This window comes from Molothrus ater, chromosome 4, assembly GCF_012460135.2.
Source record: "Molothrus ater isolate BHLD 08-10-18 breed brown headed cowbird chromosome 4, BPBGC_Mater_1.1, whole genome shotgun sequence".
Taxonomy (NCBI): Eukaryota; Metazoa; Chordata; class Aves; order Passeriformes; family Icteridae; genus Molothrus; species Molothrus ater.
This window is the reverse complement of record NC_050481.2, coordinates 8,188,701-8,209,925: the sequence shown is the minus strand read 5'-3', so window position 1 is coordinate 8,209,925 and position 21,225 is coordinate 8,188,701.

Here is a 21,225-nt window from a genome sequence, read left to right as displayed (position 1 = left end):
GGTAAAGGAATTTTCAGGATTATTACTGAAATTCAATCTATTTAAGAAAGTAATGGCATTTTCTTCCTCCTATTTTATAGAATACAGTTTTATAGGTAATTCAATTGAAGTCTGATTTTGGACACATTTATGTTGCAGTGCTGCTGGCTGCTGTTGTTGCACAAAGTGCCAGTGCTGTAGAGGGGCAAGAGATGCAGCTGCTCTATCCACAGAGGCACTGCTGTGGTGATGACAAACAGGGAATTTTCTCCCACCCATGGCACAGATCATGTACATCAATGGCTGTCACACACTCAAGGAAGGGTTATGCTCACTTGTTTCCTATGTAGTCTCTACCAAACCCAAATCTAAGAAAGATAAAAAGATTCTAATATTATTTACTTGACTGATTATTCTTTTGGCAGTTAAACAGCCAGAAAACACAAAACACTTGCCTGTCTCCACAGCATTTGCTCAATTAGCAGACTATGAGCCAGAGTAACCTTTTTTCTTCCATTTCTGCATGTGAAACCTGAAGCACATTCTCATGGAGAACAAACAAATCCTTCAGCATCCTCTAAATATAGGTTTTAAATTGCTGCAGTCATTGCCTTCTAGTGGAACTATTTCTGAGAAGCTGGGGAAAAAGTGCAGTCAGCAAGATTCCATTTTGCTTCTAGATATTTCTTCCAAGAAAGCTCAGGAGGAGGGGAGTGATTTATTATAGACTGAAGTAGGTTTTCCTGAGGATGGTTATTTGGGGTATCCTAATCACAGTCTTGGCTATAGATACTTTCAGATTTTATATGAAGCACTGTAATTCCAGAAACATGTATCTGTCTTAACACAAGAAGCAAAGTAAAAATGTCTTGAATTCACACTTAAGGAAGAGTGGGCTTTCTACACATCTTTGCTTTTCAACATTGTCCTCTGTTAGCAGAATTATGTATTACTGTCTGCAGCCTAGTAAGGCAGCCTTACTTTTGCTCTGTGGCCCGTTTTACACTTTGCACACCACTTGCAATGGTACCATCCCAGTTTTGTTTTTCCTTAACTGGAAATAAAGCAGCCCATTTTTAGCCTTAAAGATCTGGAAGGAGAACATAAGTCATGGCTCTGGTATTTCTCAGTTCCTGTCTTCATTATTCTGAACCTCTGGCCATTGAAACACAAGGTCTCTTGTACGTTATCTTTCTGCAGGTTTCATGGAAGTAGATAGGCAGGAAGAAGAGAGGAATGCTATCTGTGCGCCAGCTGAGCTTCATCTTTCTTCAGACACTGGAGAAATTTTGTGCTATTTCTCCCTGTGGACAGTATTGAACAAAAACCTGTGCTGCTGGAACTCCACGTTATTATTGATGAATAATCTTAGCTTTCTTCCCTAGAACAACTTGAGGGTAGACTCCTCTTGGCCAGTGGCTCCCCAAAAAGAGACAACTGACCCCAGGTGCTTACAGTTCCTCTGGCTAATCATCTCCCTTTGTGCTACCACCTCCCCTGTCCTTTCAAACCAGAGGGGTTGTTTCTTTCATCATAGGTCACATACCACAAACATGAATCTAACACATCTACAGTTTATGCTAAACAGAGATTGGAAAACTGTACATGGAAAATCCTCAATGATGTCTGCTGTACAGGAAACATTACTTCAGTGCAGTACATTGACACAAGGAATCACAGAATAGGTAGGGTTGGAAGGGACCCTGGAGATCATCCTGTCCAACCCCCCTGCCAAGGCAAAGGCACCTTCAGGAGGTGACACAGAAACACCCCCAGGTAGGGATGCAATGTCCCCAGAGGAGACTCCTGAACCTCCCTGGGCAGCCTGTTCCAGTACTCTGACACCCTCAGTGTAAAGAAATTTTACTTCCTGTTGAGGTGGAGCTCCTTGTGTTTTATTTTATGGCCTTTGTTCCTTGCCCTGTCACTGGGGACCAATGAAAAGTCTGGCACTCCTCTTGGCACCAGTTTTGGGGTATTTATGTGCATTAATGAGATCCCCTCTCAGTCTTCTCCAGACTAACCAGGCCCAGCTCCCACAGTCTCTCCTAATAAGAGAGATGCTCCAGACCCCTCACCATCTTTGTGTTCCTTCATTGGACCTTCTTCGGTAGCTCCTTGTCTGTCTTGTTCTAAAGAGCCCAGAACTGAGCACAGCACTGCAGGTGGAGTCTCACCAGGGCTGAAGACAGGGGCAGGATCACCTCCCTCAGCCTCCTGGCCACACTCTTCCCAATGCACCACAGGGTTCCACTGGCCCTCCTGGCCACAAGGACACACTGCCAGCTCATGGTTAACTCGCCACCCACCAAGGCTCCCAGGAGCTTCTCTGCAGAGCTGCTCTCCGGAAGGCCACCCCTCAAACTCTGCTGGGATTTGGGCTTATTCCTTCCCACATGCAGAACCCTGCATTTGCCTTTGTTAAACCTCATTAAATTTCTCTTCAACTCTGCAGCTCATCAAGGTCCCATGGAATGGCAGCAGAGCTTTCAGGTGTATCAGTGACTCCCCCCAGTTTTGCATCACCAGGAGACTTCCTGAGTATTGTTCTTTGCTCTTATTGCAACAACCCTTAATATTCCTGAAGTAAGATTGATATTATCAAGGCTTTAACTTGACTCAGATTAGGTTCACTGATATGAAAGGAAGTATTTCTGTGAACATGAGTGGGATTTAGATGACGGTTAATTAAAGAATGCCCTAGAGTTGTGTGACCTTTTTCTTTTAGTAGTGACACACAACAAAAAGAAGATAAAAATTCAGAAACACAGTTTGGATAGCCTTAAAGTTTTAGGTTCCTGAACAAAAATCTTCTCACAGGATTTCAGAAGTATATAAAAGCACTGTGTAAACTGGGAGGGTTTTTATGCTGACATAATGGTTACATTGGGAATAAAGAGTGAAACAGAAGTTGCAAAAGCTTGCAGATCCTAGCAGAGGAAGTAATTTCAGCAATAAGAGGAACTAAAACAGAGGGAACTGAAATAATTGGTTTTCCTTAATTGCAACTGTTTCTAAATAAAAACAGGCATGGAAATTTTCAGTAATTTTGTAAGAAGAGTAACCTGTGAATGGCAAAAGCATTCTTCTCTTTAATGCACACAGCTGGCAAGAGAAGAGGCAACCTGTTCAACACAAATCATGTTCATTCTACCTGCAAACTGCCTTAAAAATCCAGCCCCTTTTCCTTTGGTAAAGCTCTGGTTCAGATTTTCATTGTCTCACCTCTACATCTGAAGCTTCCTCTTCCTGATTTCAATGCATCTACTTTCTTTCCCTAGAAAACTGTTTAACACACTGCAGAAAAACGTATCTTGCTGATTTATCACCTCTATAGTATTTTCATACTCTGCATCCCTCATCTACCTCTACTGGGTCAAATCTTTTCCATGTTATTACCCCTTCCATCAAAGCACACACACAGTGCTTGCTTGCAGTTGACTAAGAAGATGAGAGGTGACTCTCCAGCTGCTCGTGCTCTCCAATACTGCACTACCACTTCTTCCTCTTCTATCGCGTTCCTTTTGGAAATGAGAAGCTTCCTGTAAAGAGAATCTACAGTCACTTCAAATTTTTGCTTAAGACTTACTGATGCCTTCTGATAAACCTAACAGCTGACAGTGACCCTTTATACTTGTTCCAAACTCTCAAGCTCAGCTGGATGCTGCCTTTGGTTTTACATCTGCTCCTTTTCTTATCACCTAATGAAGTTATGAGATCTGTGAGGTGAGGGCAGGGCTTTGATTCCTACAGTTCAGACACTCAATCACCAGATAAGCAGTTCAGGCCTTTTAGAGGTGTGTGCTCAAGATCTCAGCTTATGTAAAGCCTGGGACATAGATGGCTGAAATCCAGCTTCCTCACGTGTCCCAGAGACTGCTGGGCCTATATTTAGTTTTGAAAACATCCCTGGTTTTCCCCTTCAGTTGTGATAAAGTGGTACGCTTCCTGGCCAGTTTTGCTGCCTGGGGGAGGTGGGAATCCTGTGATGCCTTCTGCATGCAGTCACTTTTTGATATCCTTTGGCTCATTCTATGAGAAAAAAATAGAGTACTTGAAAGGTTCAGGGACAAAAAGCGACAGTGCTGCATTACAATCCCCTTGATTAGGCTGCTATGTCTAAGGTTTTGTTCCCTTCTGTCCTCAGTCATCAGCTGCAGCACTGCAGGGTTCATCACAGTGAGAATCCCTTCAGTGCATCTTTTTATTCATGAAGAATCATCACAGCGCAGCCTCGTGGAAAATCAGTAGTTATATGGTTGTACACAGAATACAGGTGTGTGCACCCGGTTTTCTTCCCAAAGCCAAATTGCAGTCCTCAGTCTTGTCACCAAAGACAGCTGTGCTCCAGAGTGTGACAGCAGGAACAAAGAAGTTACTTTTGTGGGATACAGGGGACTAGATTTCTGGGTAGTTTCACCTTCTCCCTTTGTGGTGTTTTCAATCTTTTGGGGTGCATAGGCTGCCACTAGATATATATAGATATAAATATAGAATTTGTTACCAGGTGATAGTTCTCATGTGACCAAGGCAAATTTCCTAATAAAAGTGAAGATTTCTAATTTAAGTATTCTCACTATTATTTGTGGAAGACTCAGTGCAGCTGCACAGCAAACCACTACTCATCCACTGTCCCCTGACTTCAACAGTTCTCAAAGAAACAGTCCCTCAGAAGGTGCTCTCATATGGTTTAGAAAGGAAATAACAAATACATGCAACTAAATAAAAAATAATTGGATGAGCGTGTGCATGCTGCTTTGGTGTCATGATAATTTTAATTAGTCAGGGACCAACCATAGACCATACAACACTGTGAAATCATAGAGAAAAAAGTAGATCTGTAGGTGTCTGTTGGAAGTAGATTTGTCTGTTTATTAAATTCTGTGTTGTGTGCATGAACAAACATGTAAAGCCATATCCTGTAAAGAAGGAAGGAGTTAAGCAGAGAACAGAAAATAGCAGAAAAAGGCAGGAGGAGGGATGCAGCAAAACATCAATTCAGAAATGAAAAAGAGGTTCAAAAGCAAGAGAAGAAAGGCCAGCAAGAAAGGACTTGGACATCAAGCAGCAAAGGCCACTTCTCAACAAGCGTTGACAAATTGCTCCATCTCCTTCCTTTCAGCTGAAAGGAACTGATGGCAGGGGCATTGGGAGCAGGAGATGCACCCCATACAGACGTGACAGAGGCCACAAGATGTTAATCCAGAGCGCTTCCACATGCAGGTCACTGCACAGTGACACACCTCTGACAGCCAACAAAAGAAAACTATTTACTTTAGAGATTAGCCCTGGAAAATGGGACTGCCACCCAGGGACCCAATGGCCTATGACAAAGGAAATGTCATTTCTCATTACTTGACTCTTTCACAGAGTAATTAATCTTTTCAGAAAGCTTCTTGGCAAGAAACTCTTAGATTCATCTCCCCTTGTCTTCACTGGAGAGATTTTCACTGGGCAAGGAGCCCAGGTGCTCTGAAAGAGTGTGGCCCCTCAGAAATCACAGGCTGCTGAAGATGACTGAAGGTGGCAGAAGCAAGCTCTTGCTATGTTGAATCCTGCCTGACCTCAGAGGAGGCTCTTCCTTTACAACAGCCTCCTCTTCATTTTCTGAGGCTTAAATTATCACTGTGTATTTCTTTCTTAGAAACATTTTAACACTGACATTATATGGCAATGTTAAAATTGGAATGTCATTTCAGGAAAACCTACAGCCAGCCATGAAAGAAAAATATAAACTACTACAAATAAAGAAGTCAACATGAAAAACTCCTTGGGAATAACACAGACGTGCCTGTAAATAATACAAGTAAAGGTTTAATAGAAAATAGCCACAGAGAAAGTAACTATGAGAAAGCTGATAAGGAAAATTTGCAAGGCTAAATGTGTAGATAGAGAGGAAGCACAAGGACCTTATGATGTGACATGCTTAGAAAATAAGGATTCAAGCATACCTCTGTAGCAGTGAATTTGGTAATATCTATATTAAGCTGCTACGGAGTTTCCCTCTTTACCAACATCTACCCAGCAGCTGCCATTTCACACAAATCAGGTGCTTTCAGTGATCTAAAAACTAATCAAAACACTATTACGTTACTTCCTGGAATTGTGCAAATACCAAAAACACACTGTGTTTGGAAAAAGATTTTGTTATGAAAATCTCCTCCATCCTCTTTTTCCAATCAGTTTAACCTTTGGTCCTTAGTTAGAATTTCTGGATCCCTTGTTTCTCTTGCTGTCAGAAGACCAAGGAAATACTGCACGTAATTTTTCAAAAGACTTTACCAAAGGATAGTTCATGTAATTTCTTAGGGAAAAGTGGAGTCTTCTCTTTATGCCCATAAACACTGGGCACCTGGCAGGACATGGCTGAACCTGGGCTGCAGGTTTTTGCTTTTCAGAACCAGCTATGTTTCCCAGGGCAGGTTGAGGAGCAGTGCTTGGGTGTACCCCTGGGCTCCCAGGCAGGCTCTGTGTGTTGGGCTCCACTGAGCAGGTGCATTTATTCCTCTGTGTCCAACTAGAACAGCTTAAGGGTTCCACATAAAATAAGGCACCGTACATGGGACAGACTTCAGGAGTCACTGACGTCAAGACCACCTTTTGTCATCTTTTCAAGTCACGTGGAATAGACATCCAGAATTCCCTCTGCTGCGTGATGCCAACTGAGGACTTCAGCAAGAGTGACAATGAATCCCACTTTTATCTTTTATCTTTAAAGACTGCACCAACTAGCATTCCTTTGCATTTCTTTCTTACAGTTAGAGTTCTTGCCTCTCTTTTCCCTCTTCTTTTTTTAATTTTTTTTTTTAACCAGATGAGCTGGAGACAGGGAGACATTAAAAACACAGCTACCACTGGGGCTACAGTGTTTCAGTGCAGGAGGATATAACACACCTCTGCACTGTACCCCTGTGTTTTGTTTTATTCTTCAAAAGGCCAAAAGGCAGACAGCAGTAAAAGAAGATCAGCTGCACATTGTGGGTTTTTCTTCCCTGCCTGTTTTTTTTCAATATCCAATTCACCTTTATTCCTTCCTCTCATTTGTAATCCTGAAATGTCCTTTTTATTTGCTTCTGAGTTGCACTGAGAATTATTTAAACCTCATCTTAGTTTCTATCTGCCTTTAACTTTCACAGCTAATTTTAACTTCAATGTGCCTAAAAGCAGTCTTCTCTCCTGATCCCAGGAAAGGCTTCTGCAATCCCATCAGCCACTGAAGGCACTCAGCTGTGCAAGATACCAACAACACCTACAAGTACACTGAGAAACTGCTGCATTCTCCAAGTTGCTCCTCATGAGCCTTTGCTAGGGAAATTTTCCCTAAATTTGCTCCCTTTGGCAATCAGTGATCCTAAAGGTCTTTTCCAAGCTAAATTTTGCTATGACTACTCACAGGGTCTACTGGAGAAACAGATTTTCTTAATTACTGTAAGTTAAGAAAAAACACTCAGTGTTGTAACACGAAAGATCAACTGGGAAAAGGTTCTGTAGCAAGATGAATTTTCTGTGAAGAAAACATAGAATTACAATTAATATTTTAAATAAATACTGAATGAAAAACTAGTGACCCAAGAGTCTGTGAAGTAAAATGTAAATTGAAATGGAAATTGCTACAGAACTAGAGAAAACAGAATAAGTAGGAGCTAAGCCTGTTTAAGGACAGGGCTGGAAGTGTAGGGGAGTAATGTTTCTGGCTTTTAATGCTTTTGTCCTGCTGCAGCTGCACAGGCAAGCACAGAAAGGATATTCACATTGTCAGTCCTGGACAGCTGGCTTAGGGCTAGCTCTGACTCATAATTTTCACCCTGCCAGATTCCTACATAGTGCAGGGATCCCACTGCACAGGGATAAGGATACAGATGAATGCTCACCTTGGGTTTTAACAGACAGAATTTATGAGGACACACCCCCGTGGAAAAGACTATGGAGCAATGATACTTCAGCCTGCCTTCAGAAGTGCACAGGAGTGATGCAGCTGTGCCAGCTTCCCAGACAGATACAGTGAGCCCAGGGAGAGCTACAGAACAGTGGTGTCTGGTGTGTGAGTCGGCCCCCAGAGTGCAGGAGCTGCGCTGGTGCCACACGCCCCAGCCTTCCCTGCCCAAGGCAATGGGCACCCCCTGTGCACAGCAGCCAGAGCACCACTGCCCTGGACACCCCTCCTCCTTCAGCCCTTTTCAGCCCTATTTTCAGGCAGATAAAAAGGAGGGCATAACGATTTCATACTAGGACTAAAGGTATAAAACTTATGAGATTATTGTTATTATAATTAGTACGACATTCTCATTATCTACCCATTCCATTTTACTTTCAGGTATCAACATTTCAAATTATTCCTGTTACCTCAATAGTCAAAAATAGTTTCTTCTGGTGGTCATCCAAATTATCATGGTTGTTATATGTCATATAAGTCCTACTTAAAAAATTATATGGGATCGTTGTCTATCAGCATTAGGTGAACTTCTGGTGACAGCACAGATGGAAGAGTGTGCACTGAGATATCCTCTGAAACTACTAGTAGAGCACACAGAATGAAGTCTTTTCATGTCTTTTCACTCCTGTGTAGCCTGGTACTGTCCTACATCCTTCCCCTTCTTCATCTGGTGCTGCAACTTGACCCAGGAAAGACCATGGCCCTGTCAAGGCTCTGCTACTTCAGAGTAAGGAAGCCTCTCCTAAGATTTCCTGCACACAGTCCAAAACTCTATATTTGCACAGGCAAGTTATTCCTGTAGCTTCAATTTTATACAAAAACAAAAGCAGTAACCTGTTTTCCTTGTGACTCTCACGAAGTTACTGAGGAAAAGCCAGATGAGAGAAATTTCAGGTGAGGAGAAAGGATACATCCCACATTCGGGCCTGCGTGATGAAAACTTCTTGTTCCCCCCACTCAGCTGGTGGAAAGGCTTCATGTTCTTGAAGAAAATCATACCTTAAGTGAAACCAGAGTAGCACAAAGGACACTTTCCAGTTCTGTGAGTGCAACTAGCAAAGTCCTTTCTGTAACAGAAGAAGATGCTAACTTAGCCCATCACAGCTGATATACACAAGCTACAAACACAGGTCTAAGCTCATCGCTCTCAACCAAAAAGGAAACGAATTAATTGTGTGAAGCTGAGAAGCTGCCAGACACATGACTTGTAAGACACAGGATTTTTGGCATCTTACATTACAAAAGCAAGAATTTTTGTTGTGTATATTGAGAGAAACAGAACTTTTTTTTCCAAAAAGTGCCTGAAGCACAAGTCTGAGGTGGAGCATCTGAGGGAGCTGGGCTTGTTCAGTCTGGAGAAAAGGAGGCTGAGGGGAGACCTTATCACTCTCTACAACTCCCTGAAAGGAGGTTGTGGCTTGGTCTCTTCTCCCAGCTAATAAGCAAAAGAAGTAGAAACAGCCTCAAGTTGCACCAGGGAAGATTTAGACTAGATGGTAGGAAAATTTTTTCACTTAAAAGGTGGTCAAGCATTGCAACAGGGAAGGAACAGGCTGCCCAGGGAAGTGGTTAAATCACTATCCCTGTAGGTGTTTAAAAGATGTATTGATGTGGCACTTGGGGACCTGGTTTAGCGATGGATTTGGCAGTGTTAGATTAATGGTTGAACTCGATGCTTTAACAATCTTTTCCAACCTAAATGATTCCATGATTCTATGAAACATTTGTCCAGATCTAATGGTGGCTTATGGTCCTAAGAGCAAGCTTTAGATGAGTGAGTAAAGCTGAGCAGAAGCTGCTTGTGACACTTTTGTGGTTGTAATAAGCACACAAATTCTTATCACAACAGGACTGTAAGATCCAGCAAAATTTATTCAGGAATGGTATTGGTTTAGACAGACTGCTTGAGGAGGAGGATGGACTAGGTGACCTCTAGCATCTCTTTCAATCCACTTTTCTATGATTTTCTGTAATCCCCTGGAAAGATTCTCCGAAGGGCTTTAAATTTGCATAGGCTAAAAAGATAATTATTTTTAATGAGAACCATGCTTTTAGTCTCATGGTGCAACTTCAAGGGTGCTGCATAATGCTAAGCATATTATTCAGGCCCTGTTGACCTTTCCCAAGATAAAAAATGCTGCAACCATTCCCTACCTAAAGTTTGGTCTGAATGGCAATACTGAGTCACTAATGACACTGACAGCTTTTTCACCCTTTTCTCCTCTATTAAAACAAACAAAAAATTATGGCTCCCTTCTTTCTATCAGTGCTTTAGTGTTTCTTGATATTGTTGATTTTTTAATGTATCTTCATTGTACCTAGAAAACTCCCTAATGTTTCCTCATATTTGCACAGGCAGGGAGTTTGAGCTTTCATAAGGATTTTGCCTTAATTAAAATCTTCTGAAAAGTGAAGTTTGCTTCTTTTAAAAGTAATTGGATTAATGCAAACTTTTTCAGTGTCTACTTCAAACTAGTATAAATGGTCTGACATTAAATGACGTTAAAAAGTCCCCAATAAACTACCACTACTGTTATTAAATTTAATTAAGATAGAACAGCAGGCAGTTTAAATGGGAAAGTATAGCACAAAAATGGCAGCACAGATAAAGTATTCTGATGTTGTCATTAAAGCTAATTGGAAGCAAGGATTTCTAAATGACAGTATAATTAACAGGCTAATGAATACCAGATTAAGACTGTTATTAACAATGAAATTTGCAAACATTCATGGAAAATTATTTAGAAATATCACACATTAGACATATTACAAGGTAAAAGTCTGCAAATTATACAGCACTTCACCAGATGATGGTACAGAGCTCCAGCCATGTAGCAGCAATTAAACCTTTTGCCCTCTCACCCTCCTCTTCTCCAAATTAAGTTATAATTATCACAGATTAGCTATAAAATGTGTGTTTTGAGAAATTATGCCATACTAGAACTGTGCATAGAGCTCGTGGAAGTAGCATTGTTTGATAAGGCAATGATCAAAGGTGGGAGAAGGCCAATGGTGTTACATGCAGCCTATCACCTGAGGCTAAAAACAAACCATTGCTGGGATTCCCTGCTGAACAAATACACATTTCCCACACGCTGAGGAACAAGGCTTCTGCTAAATAAGGCTGATGTGGTTTTATGCATAAATGAAATTATTTTCACTTTTAACATTTGGGCTGGCTCCTTTTCCATGAACCACTGCCCCACAGCAGATGGAGCAGTGCTGGCTCAGATCTAGGAGACTGTCCTTGCTGTGTCAGTTTGTCACCATTTCAGTGCTTGCAGTGAAACCTCAAGGACAGAGCAGGAATGATGAGGGCTCTTGGTGAGGAGGGCACTACAATAAACAACATAAAAGGTGCCCAAGTGAACAAATGACAGAAGAGCCTGATGGTGGTTTAAGATGTCTTGTCCAAAGATCTTGGCTGTGTTCGCAGTGCTGTGAGGATCCTGGTTTTCCTCCTGGCTTGAGATACTATCACAAGAAGATGTTATAGTTGAAGAAGTATTAGATATACGCAGCTCCTCTCACTGGGAATGGTTTAGGTTTCATTCTGTTGCTGAAGAATGTGTCACAATTTCTTTGCCCATTAGAACCACATTTGCAAGTTTGGGCTTAGGCATAAACTTGCTTGTCCTGAGCCTAATTCTTTACAGCTGCTATTATTACTTTTAGTCAGGAGCTCAGGCTCTAGAAGGCAGTGTTTTGATTTTATAGGATTTTCAATAATGCAAAGAGCATTGGTAAGAGAGTAATTAAGCAGACTTGGGACAGATCTTTGCCTCTGGTTAGTTTCTGCAACATTGTTATTCGTATATGCATTTTACCAGACGTTCATAGCAGGATGGGTTTGTCTTCTGTGAAATTTGTTTATATGAAGGACAGAGCAAAAAGAGCTATCTGACAGACAAATATAACCTTACATGGCCTAGCATGTTCAAATAAGTGAATGTTATTTTCCAAGAGGCTGCAAAAGGGCAAACATAAGGGCCTGAAAAGAATACAAGAGCAAGCCACAGGACAATCAAAATTCCTGAATTTGGGTTATAGTGGCGCATATGCCAAAATTGCAGGAGTTTTTAAGATCTCTAAAAAGAAAAAAAAGTGAAGTGATGAATAAAAACGTAAAAGCAGAATTTTACAAAAAGAATTTACTTAACTAGCAACTACGAGATGAGAAAATATTCTACAAGAAAAAAACGTGAGAGTAAAAAACAGAAGGGAGAAAGTGATGAGAAGCATATTACTGCAATTGTACCAGACTGTACAATTGTACCAGATTTTCTTGCAAACTTCTGCTTATAACTTCTTATAAGCATTTTTACAGGTCAGGAAGGTTCAAATTTTATCATGAAAAAGAATTTTGAGCACTCAAATCGGAAGAATCAGGCTCCTAAGCTAGAATACAAAACAGTATCATAAACAAGAAACTATTGAATACACACATGAAACGTTACACAATTTCCTTTGCCTCTACATAAGAATATCTTGATAAACACATATTTCAGCCTTAATTGGGGCATGCAAACAAAATGAAGTGCATTGAACAAATCTCAAAACTATTTTGTGGATAACTAAAAACATCTGGAGGAGACAACATAAGAACAAGCACAATGATATTTTGTAGGAAGAGATGATCTAAATAAACGGAAGGTTGATCTTATATCCCTTGACTCAAAAATTAAAATTCCTTAGAAGCCAAGATTCTTTTCTTCACAGTAACCATTGGGAACCAAAGAAAATTTTTCATCAACTACTCTTTTGCCAAGATTGAAATAATTAACCTCCTTTAAAAACAACTCTTTATGTAATCCTTGCTTCACAGTACTTGGCAGAGCCAGCAAGCTCCAAGCCATACTCAGTTATTTGGACAGAATGAAACTTTTAAAACATCAGTAAAATTGATCATATTGAACCCTGCAAAGGGACTGCATCTTGTAAGATAAGAGGTGGATTATTTCAGCAGTTACCCAAATGACATAGTATCAAAAGATTAAAATCTTTGGCTGGCATAGACATTTTTTACCTGTAATCCTTTGGAAGAGAAAGGTATACCTTTATTTTTAGGTTGGTGTTGAAATGACATCAGCTAAAGCTGCTTTATTCCCAAATGCAGGCAGCACAACACAAATGTTAAAACTGTTCCTTTATACTTATTCCTATATACTATACTGTTCCTATATCACTCTCTTTGCTCTGCCCAAGTTCTTCTAAATTGTTCTGTGAGGAGAAGCTCTTACATGGATTAACACAAAAGTTGTTATGATATGTTCACACTTACATAACACACTTTTTGGTTGTTGATGGAAATATTATAAAAAACTACATCCATGCCAGTGTGAAATATGGCCTTGGAGAATCTTCATGAAACTGGCAGCAAAAGCAGAGCTCCTAACTGAAAGAGCTATGTTTTGTTATTGAGTCTTGAGGCTCCTCAAAACCAGCAGGGAAAAAAAAACACTACTTGTTTCATCAGACTATTAAAAAATACTTCCTATCTTAACCCCTGAGTAAAGCAACAGCACGATCATGCTATTGATAGAAACAAGATACGGTTTTATTTGAAGTAATCAATCCTGGTTTTGTTAAGCTGCTGATTGTTTTCATTGTCTGTGAGAGGGTGCCTTCTGTATAGCCCAGAAAATACATTCACACACTGCTTTTATCTGCCGCAGTTGCTGAAGTCCAGCTGGCTTTCTGGCAGGCAAAGCAAATTTCTGGTTGAATGGGGTTATAAGCATATTATCACATATCCACAGGCACAGGCTGGTTTTCAAATCACAGTGTGCCCCACTACTGATGGCAGTGTTTGTCTTGGGAATGAACACAGCATTATGTCAAGAGATTGAGCTCTTCCAAAGGGTCACTGGGTGATAATTGCCCTATGCAACTTCTGTTGCCACACCTCTTGACTGTGTAAAGCCCCTGGCTTTTAAGCATGGTGGGAAGGGTCAAGGGGAGATGGAGATGGAGAACAGACTATGTCAGTGCTCCACAGCCAGAAACGTTTCCCCGGCATGAGTCAGCAGATGGACAGACACAGCAATGAGTTCTGTTTGCTGGACTCACCAGTACAACAGTGAATGTTTATACTTTCTTCACACTGTTGACTGGCTTGAAAAATCAGTAATAAAAAAGTAGAGTTCACAATTCTCATCCTTATTGTTCAAAACACTTTAGCTGCTGAACTGTTGTGGACAGCCGGTTGGGGGTCTGATGGCTCGACCTGGAGGCCCAACCTTCCCAGAGAGAGGCGCTGCTGCAAGAGACAACTCCCTTGGGGTCTCAGGCAGCCCTTCAGCCACTGGGAAACCCCAGCAAGGGGCAGGCAGCTCAGCTCTGAGCAGTGATCTCAGCTCTGCCTTGCCAGCTGTACTGGGGCCGGCACAGGGACAGAGAGGCAGGAGCGCCGTGGGGCTGTTCCACAGAGCTCCGTCATTCCAGCACGCTGCCACGGAGGCCAGGGACAACAGCACCCTCCTGAGCAGGGCAGGAACTGGGGCTTTTGTGGGCAAAAGCAGAGGTGGTACAAAGGGGGAAAATCAATCAGTTTCAGGGAATCTACATGGGACCCGAAAGCGTTCTGGGAACTCACCATGACTACAGAGGGTTTCTCAATCCAGGAGGTTTGGGAAGCTCTTTTCATAGCCCATTCAAGGGACACCTCTCCAAGGGAGAGGCCTTGCCTGCCTATCTGTCTCCACATTGAACAATATCCCATAGGTTATAGAATGAAAAGTTCTCCACACGAACCTTTGGCTTTTAGAGGATGGGGGAAAGCCTTAGATTCTGTAGAGTAAATCTCCATTTACTGCAGAAAAAAAATCCTCAGGGTATGGATGTAAGTGAGCAAGCAGTGAATTCTTCAACTATGTACTTTTTTTTTGGTTTAGTATTCAGTAATAATCCCCATCTGACAGTGGTTTCATTTACAGGTGTGCAAAGGAAAACTGAATTTTAAGATTTATTTAGTCGAGAAGGGGAAGCTTATAAAGGTGAGCTTATGTAAAGAGGAGACATTACCACATAATTTCACATACTGCTCACTATGAAAATCATACAGTAAATAAATAGTAATTCCTAGCTTTTATATAGTAATTTTCACTTACATGTAAAACACAGCTAACACCTGAATTTGCAGTCCTAACTTCAAGTGCATAAAAGACTTGACAAAGTCTCGTCTCTTAATCTTGACAAAGCTGAGATTTGCTCACAAACCACAGAATAATTGATTTATGATGGAGATTATCCATGGCCATTACAAACTAATTTTTCATTCAAAAGGTTAAGAAACAAGTTGCTCCATCTACTTATTTTCTAAGGTGGTGGGAGAAAACATAAAAAGATGAGAAAAATAAACAGCTATCTAAATAGCTAAAAATCCTAACCAGCATCCTATCTGAAAATCCATTTTATGTCTTCACGGGCCTAAGAATAGGTAAGATACTTTTACTGAACTGGAACTTGTCTAAAAACTTAGAAAATTTAGTGAATTATCCCAAAACATTAAATCACCAAGCTCTTCTCAACATTTACCTCTTTTTTCAACTTGGAAATATTATTGTCCTACTTCTTTTCAACATGTCCTTTAGATCTCTCTTCCTTTTTGCAATAATGCTCCTATGTTTTACTAGAATGTTCTATTATTTCATCCTTCATATTTCTCACAGAACAGAATCAAAGGCTCTATAAAACCAATTAAGTTGGTTGTGACTCTTGGAACACAAATGTTTTCAAAGCTTTAAGATATCATGTGCATATCTGCTAACTGCCCTTGTTAATCTACCTTATGGAATTGTCTGTTCTTTTAAAGGCAGCACTTTCTCCTGTCCTTGTGATTCCTAGATGTGAAGATCTTCCATAAATCCTCCTCAAGAAGCCTGTGTTAATATTTTCACCCAATGAATTATGATCTTTAATCTTGACATTCACACTTTAAAAGTACCTTCATCTTTCTACATGACAGCAATACAGAAGTGAAACTCTTTCCAAATGAAAAATTACCTTAGAAAACTTACCCTTCCCTATAAACATCTAATCCATGGATGCTAAGAAGAATCCTTTTGTTTATTTGTTGTAACAATATGAGCCATTATAAAAACAGAGAAATAAGTAATATAATATTTTGTTTCAGGTAGAAAAGTGGCTTTCCTAAAAGTGAAAATTTCTAAATTCTCCCTAATGCTAAGTAATTATCATGGAGCAGCAAATAACAGGCTACACCAATTTATACCAGCTGATTTGTCCTTACTTGACATGTGATTCAAATCTGCCTTTATCCCTAAAGATCAGCAATTTTCTGGGAAACACGGTAATAGTGAAAGGTTGTGGCAAAATAAAATATTTTTTTTTGCCTCTTCTCAAATGTTTTGCGAGATCCATTCTGTAAACACCCAGGTCACAGTGTGAAAAGCACATTAAGAGATAATTTTAAAGCTCTAACTCACATAAAAGAGGTCAGATGCTACAAGAATAAACCTATGGAATTTTTTCAAAGCCTAATTAAGAAATAATCCACTGAAGCCGGAGTAGTTAATAATGTAAGAGAAGTAAATAAAAAAATAAGATAAGTGTGGGGTCAGCCCACCAGTGTTTGAGGGACAATGTGCTAGTGAGGTCCTTCAGTCTGCTGTCTCAGCAGGGGCAGAGGATGAAGATCCACATGGCAGCAAAGCCACAGGGATTATTGATGAGGTAGAAACCATGGAAACTCCTGAGAACAGGAATTAGGGATCCTCCCTACAAAAAGTTGCTGGGATTTGGCTGTCTAGAGTTCAATGATGGTGACGATGGTGTTGAGTGTTTAGGGGTTGGGATCAGGGGAAAGGCCAGGAAGACAGATGTCATGGTGGGAGTCTGTTATACACCATTCAGCCTGGGTGAAGAGGCACACGGGATGTTCTACAAGCAGCTGGGAACAGTCCCACTCATGGGGGACTTCAGCTTGCCAGACATCTGCTAGAAATATAACAGAGAAAACAATTTAGGAGACGCCTGAGGTGTGTGGAAGAGAACTTCCTGATGCAGCTGGTAAGTGAGCTAACCAGTGAAATTGCTCCACTGAACCTGCTGTCCTACTGTTTCTTTCAAACCCTCTGTTTGGGGAATACATAAGTGAAGTATACATTTCAGTGTCAGACAACAGTTTTTAACTTGCCCCTGTTTAAAATACTTCTAGCTGTATAATCTACACACTAGTCACAATAGACCACAGGAACAAGTGACTGAAGACATGAGGGTGAATGAAATGTAGGTGCTTACTTGTAGTGGTTTGTAGGATTAGATTAGCCAGTCTGTTATGCAATATCCTACACCCTGTTCAAATTCCAATGCCTCAAGTGTCCAAATATTTACATAGAAAGGTTCAATTGGTTCTGAAAATACAGCACAGATACACCTAGCGTAGAAATCAGGATGCGCACTCAGTTAGAGCCAAAATTTGTATGATGAAAGAGTTGTACTTTCCATGCCTCTGGAAGTATTGTACAAGGGACATACTGCATTTATCATGAGATACAAAGAGAGGCATTAACCAAAATTCTCTTTAGCAGGAGAAGCATAGAAGACAAATAGTGAGCAAATAGCACTGTGAACAAAGGGGGACTCCTGTTTAAACCCTGATGTGAGTGACTATGACATCTTGCAGAGCATTTTGCTGCCTGAGAGAGACAAGCTCTGAGGCACCTCTGGAGGACACAAGGGAATCACTGGGGAAGGGTCCCTGTGCCCTGGCTTTGCTCTCACACTCCTCATTTGCTTCTGGAGAGTGGATGGCAGGTAGGCTGCATACTGGGAAAACAGGCCTTTGGTTTGACTCGGTGGGGGCTTCCTATTGCCCTCCCTTCCTGAAGATCTGACTGATGTGTTGGGGTCCAAGCTGATAAAAACAGAATGACTGCCCTCGAGATATGGGGGCAAAAAGAGTGAGTGCATCAGTCTGGATAGGTAATCTTTCATGCCTGAAAACGTCCTAGGAGAAGCACTTGGACAAAATGAAAATTGGAGGAGGAATAAGCCCATACATTTCATTATGGACAAATTCTGACAAATTATTCCTTTTGTGACAAGATAAAAAGTCTAAATTTTATACAGGAGAAGCAGTAGCTGTCACATCATCCTGACTTCAGTAAGATTTTTGACATCCTGTCCTGTAAAATTAATATAAGCAAGCAAGAAATCAGTCAGCATGAGGGGGCACAATCTGTGCACCTGTGAGGTGGACTCAGGAGTGCTGCACAGAGAGGAACTTGTGTAATTGAAAGAAAGGAAAATGGGTAGGTCAGTCAGGATTGTTCAAGCAGTTTCACTTTTCATGCAGCTATCAAATGAAAACTCTGCTCACTAAACCTGAGGCCGTATTAAACAGAAGGAATGAAATGTTCTGGAAGGGAAAAGCAGACCACAAAATAACATTGAAAAACTTTTTCATGCATTTGCCACAGGATCCTCCCTTTGCTGTGGACCTTCCTTGCGTGTCCTATGCCAACTTCCTTTAAGGTTTTTCAGTACACTGGACATTTTGAAGAGAACACTAATAAAATATCTGCTAGGTATGGTTTAGGCATATGTGCTCTCACTTTAGGGCAGAAGAATGGACTAGACAGTGTCAAAAATCCTTTACAACTCAGTTTTTGATCTATTTGAACAAAGGTAACTCCCAAATTGTATTATACCTACAACTGGAGAAAATTCCATATAAACACTAGAACGTATAAACAACACAAAATCACAATGATGGCCATAAAAACAGCTTTTCACTTTCTTAAGTGGGGAAGTAGTTATTTTTAAATTATCAGATAAAATATATTAATATGTCTAGTACTTCTAAAACCTCAAGTTATGCTACCTGTCCCTCAGGAATCACACAGTGGCCGTTTATATTTCTAAAGAAGCCTTGAGAAGTTCACTAGTTTCATATATTCACCTTGCTCCTGAGAAATGTAAAAATTAGCCCAAACTCATTTTAAGCTAAACTTCCTACTTCAGCCAGAGCACAGAGGATTTGATTTTAAGTTGCTGAATAAAGATTTGTTAATTGAGATGACTGGCAGTGAAAAAGGCCGCCAAGCCCTTGTAGTTTAGGATAATAAGAACTCACACCATCATCAGTTTCAGTTCACTTTTTCATACATTCAGTGCAAAGACTTAGTTCTTCCCCCGTCCCCCAGAAATGAAACAAGTAAACATGCAATTTTACGGACCATTACATTTTCAACTCTGCAGAGAATATAATAATGTGTTGAGCATCTTTGTCTATTATTTTAATACACATAAACTTTGATCATAGTGGCAAAAAGTTTTGGCTTACTGTGTTTGCCTAGTTTGGCCAATGTTGCAGCAGCAATTTAAAGGGCTGCTGCTTCATTACACTCTGGCTAGGATACAGCCCAGAAGTTTGCCTTTGATTTTTCTCTATTTGGAACAATCTGGAGCAGATTTCAAAGCCCACTGAAGAGCAACAAGAACATCAAGTCATGTATCAGAGATACTTAGGCTCATCAGCACTAGGAAATGCTGTTTGCACCTGCAAGCCAGCCCCGTGTTGGACATTCATAGAGACAGTTCACAGAAGCTGCTCACTGGACAGGCGGAGTTCAATGGAAATCCTGTCCATAAACACTTGGCTGTTTTTGGAGTACATGAAGTACACACAGATAAATCATCAGGGAGACAGAGAGGACTGGAAATGTGCTGTACAGTTCTCCAGCTCCTTGCTACTGCATGATTTCCTACAATGAATTTTAGTCACCTAGGCCAGACAGTCATGAGGCACAGGAGGGGAGAGATCAGAGTGAGCAGGGGGGTTAAAAATGGGGAATCTCCATTCCTATGCACGTTGAACATTTCTGTGTCCCTTGTGGCCCCAGTGAAAGCAAAGGCACAGCATTCAGAGGAAGCTGCTGCTCTGAATAACAGGTGCTCTGGGGAGAGGTGAAAAGTTACAGATAGGGAACTGGTCTGAGGACAATAAACTACTGCAAAGCCCAGGTCTGAGGTGAAAAATGACCAATAATTTGGTAAATTTCAAACCACCACCTTTTCATCAACTAGTCAAAATTTTGCCAGCTCCCAGAGCATTCACTCTTTCTGTACATAGTGTGCCATATATTAAGATTACCTACAGAAAGCACATTGATTTTTTTTTTTATGTAAAGGAGTGATATTGTGGGGTGTGGTGGGAGTTCAGTATTCCACAAGTGTCATAATATATTTTCATATATTCTCTTTATATACCCTAGACGTCTGAAAGCAATGTGACAAAACTAAAGACAACTTTCAATTTGGTATGACTCCTAATTTAAACTAGTTGGAGAAATCCCTTTCCTTTCTTTTGGCTAAATACACTGTGTTGTGCAGTGTCTCCTAAATTTTTAGATTTAGAATACATTCTGTGTACGTGGTAGCTAAATATCTTGCTTTCTCTGTTAATACAGAAATTAGTTTTCAAGAAGGGTTTTGTACTTCTGTCACAAAAGCTCTGATCCTTAAAGAGACATTTGTATTACAGCATAGAGCATAAGACAAGAAATTTGATACAAATGTCACAGTTATTTTACTTCAATATTAAAGAAGAAAATAAAGGAAACTATCTTGATGGAATGCACATCATTACTCAGTTGCATTCCTCTTTCATCTCTCCAGTTTATTAACCTCTCTTATGTTGTTCTTTCTCGTAGGACTTCTTTGCATCCTCATACAAGTTAGGATCAAATTTTCCTGTGTTCCTTAAAGCTTCAACTACAAATAGTGAAGTGAGCCACAAAGCAGACTGCTAACCTCAGAAAGGGTGTCTACATGGATTGAGTCTGAGACATTTTGGGAACATTTGTTAGCTAAGAGGAAAGGAATCCACCCCCCGTCTCCCAAGAGACTCAATTTGATTATTATTATGTAAAATTTTGACCCTTCAACTCACTGTTCTGGAATTTCAGTTGAGAAACACTTAGAAAATGCTTGTCTAGGAAAAAAAAAAAAAAAATTGACTGATACATGTTTCGGATGTTGTGCTTTATACTGCATAAAGGTGCCGCTTTCAGGGGAGGATTATGAGCTACAGGTCCTGGTTGGAGGCAGTACCAGTGCAGCCAAGGGCATTTAAATCCTGAAAGGCTCTTGCCAGCCCTGCCACTCAGCTAATTTAGGCATTGCTCTGTTCAGCATGAGCAACCTAACAGGGAAATGTGCCTGCTTCCCCAAGGCACTGCTGTGGGCTCCAGCCAGCCAGTGCAGAAGGTGTCCAGTCATCTCGGGTCAAGTAGCACAGCGCCTCATTTCATACAAGCACTTGAGTTCTGTTCCTGTAGGAGCTACCT